The sequence below is a fragment of the Gossypium arboreum genome, chromosome 12 (genome assembly GCF_025698485.1).
Source record: "Gossypium arboreum isolate Shixiya-1 chromosome 12, ASM2569848v2, whole genome shotgun sequence".
Lineage (NCBI taxonomy): Eukaryota > Viridiplantae > Streptophyta > Magnoliopsida > Malvales > Malvaceae > Gossypium > Gossypium arboreum.
The window spans coordinates 6,938,989-6,941,969 of record NC_069081.1 but is presented as its reverse complement, the minus strand read 5'-3'; the positions used below and the strand labels follow the sequence as shown (position 1 = coordinate 6,941,969).

The 2,981-nt window shown below is 34.3% G+C and overlaps 1 non-coding gene across 1 annotated transcript; it reads right to left on the bottom strand.

Moving 5' to 3' along the window:
• Nucleotides 1-373: 373 nt before the first annotated feature.
• On the bottom strand, nt 374-480 carry LOC128285849 (small nucleolar RNA R71). Its single transcript, XR_008276397.1, has one exon. It is a non-coding gene; the product is annotated as a small nucleolar RNA R71 (small nucleolar RNA).
• Nucleotides 481-2,981: the final 2,501 nt, after the last annotated feature.

Below are 2,981 nucleotides of genomic sequence, written 5' to 3'. Positions count from 1 at the left end.
GATCAAGAGCAAAATTACATTACTATTGAGATGGATAATAATCCAAGAAATTAGCAACCTCTTATAGCTCTTGCTCCTCGAACTATGTATGATTATTCTAAACCCATTCTGATTGAGGTTGAATCAAGTATTCTTAGATCAACTATTGCTACAAATAATTTTGATATTAATCTGAACATAATTCAGATGGTGCAACAATATGCTTAGTTTCATTGGTTGCAAGGTGATGTCATACGTTTATGGTTGTTCCCATTCTCTATGAGGAGGAAGATAAAATTAATGGTTGAATTTACTTCCACGGGGTTTCATCACTACTTGGGCTCAGATGACTAAGAAGTTTTTGTTGAAATATTTTGCACCGGCTAAAACAACTAAGTTGAGGACTGACATCTTTTCTTTTGTTCAATTTGACATTGAGACGCTTTACGATACATGGGAGAGATTTAAGGATTTGATGAGAAAGTTTCCTCATCATGGACTACATTTGTGGCTCCAAGTTAAAACTTTTTACAATGGTTTGAACCCCTCACCAAACAGATGATTGATGCAATAGCTGGCAGAACATTGAATAACAAGACACCTGAGTAGCCCAATACATTATTGAAAAGATGACATTGAATAACTATCAGTGGCAAATTATGAGAATGAAGCCTACTAAGGCAACTGGTGTTTTTAATATAGAGGCAGTTGCTATGTTAGCGAGTTAGATGGAAGGCCTGAGTAAGAAAATTGATTGTTTAAGTAAGAAAAAATAGATGAATCCAGCAATGCAATTTGATGTGACAAGAATGGGGATGATCAATCCAAAATGTTTACCTTTAGTTCTAACATGGAGTTTGAGCAAGTTGACTTTATGGGTAACAATTCTAGAACTCAGAATAACCCCTATAGCAATAATTATAATCCAGAACAGAGGAATCATCCAAATGTTTCTTGGGGGGTCAAGAAAATCAAAGGTCACAACCCCTTCGGGTTTTCAACAACCTTATCAACGAGAAAAGAAGCCGAATCTGGAAAAGATGTTGACTAAATTCATTTCAATGTTCTAAACTAATTCCAGAACATTGAAACGGCTTTGAGGAATTAGAAAACATCTATTCAGGGCCTGGAAAATCAGATTAGTTAGCATGCTAAGTTGATTTCGGAGAGACAACAAGTTAGTTTACCTGGTAATACTGAAACCACCCTAAAAGAGCAAGTTCACACAATCACTGTACGAAGCGTGAAAGGGTTAGTCGAGCCTTAAAAGAAGCTGAATCTAGAAGCTGATGAGAAAAATGATAGGGTTGAAGGCTATAAGAAAGACTATAAGCCAGTGGTTAGAGAGTACAAACCACCAATTTCATATAAAAAAAATGAAGAAAGACCGTATTGATGAACAATATGGAAAATTTCTTAAAATTTTGAAAAAATTACATACTAACTTACCTTTTGTTGAAGTCCTTTCGTAGATGTCCAAGTATACAAAATTTTTAAAGAAGGTTTTGATAAATAAAATGAAGTTAGACGAATTTTCCACTGTGCCAATAGAAGCTGAAATGTGCACCTATTTCGTGTGGGGTCTGAACGAAGATATACGAATGTTAGTAGTAGCACTTGAATTGAAAATGTTTGTGGTTTTATCTGAAACAGCATAAAAGATGGATGACATGTGCAACAAAAAGAAACAGGCCAAATCGAAACTTCAAGATTTCGGTAAACGGGGTACGACCAGATTGTTTCCACTCCTCCATCGAAAAATCAAAAGATGTTCATAGTTGTTTCTCATTTCTGTCAAGGTTTTTGAGGCGCCAAGACCATTTAAATTATTCGACAGCCTTGTGAACGAGAAAAACCTGACTCTAATTAACACTCTTAATTGCACAGATCATTTAAATTAGATAGCTAGTTCCTTTGACGTCATCCAATTTCATAACCAATTAGACCAATACGATTTGTTATTCAATAAAATGAAATAACAATTACGGATCGAGTTAAATTTAACAATCGTGTATTGTTCAAAGAATCAAACAATGAGCCTTTCTTGAAATGAAGCCAAAAGTGATACTAAGAGACTACCTTTATCTTTCTCATAATTTAGAGAAAAAAGCAAATATAAAGGAAAACATGAGATGAAGTGTGGTTTCAGGTCTCAAAGTTCAAACACCAAATTTTTGTTAGCCTTAGCCTAGATTGAAATTTAACTAGACATAATAAAATAATAATGAAAGAAAATTACAAACGAAATAAGGAATAAAGGCGGGGACTGACATGAACTCAGATACGAGTTGATTCACAATTTAATGTCCCGGTCGTCTAAATAGATACTTGCTCGATTAATAGTAGAAAATATGACGAAAATAAATAAATGAAGGATAAACTTGGATATAACTTACGAATATAGACAGCAATAAAATAACTGACGCTATATAACAACGCGACACATTTTCTATATTGTTGTTAACACTCAAAAGTTTTGGTGGATAAGGTTGATCACCACACCTTGGGATGGAGAATAAAGTGATAAGGTCGGGGTGGTAAACGCCACCAGAAAATAATTTCTTGAGAAGTTCAGTAAGTTCTTAAAGAACAAAGAGCTTTACTAAAATGAATTTTTATCATACAACGTCTAACCATTACAAAGTTTAAACAAAACTACTTATAGGCAAACAAAGGCAACACAAACGACCACAAATCAACCATTAATATTGTTCTAGAATATTCTTAAAGTTATTAAATTGGTTCTCTTCATTTAACATCTAAGGGAGTTTCATAAATTTGTTCATTCAAGCTTAGCTAAGAACAAAGATGATCACGCTTTCATCTATGCATTTGAAATAATGTTGGTGGCTGCTCATTTATGTATGCACCGAATTTATGCATGCTTAAAGGCTAAGCAAGCTCTAGTAGTTACATTCACCTCCTATGATGGACGGTGGCCTTTAATTGTGTATGGGAAGTTTAAAAAGTCAGCTTCTAGAAGGCTTCTCCATGGCTTCATT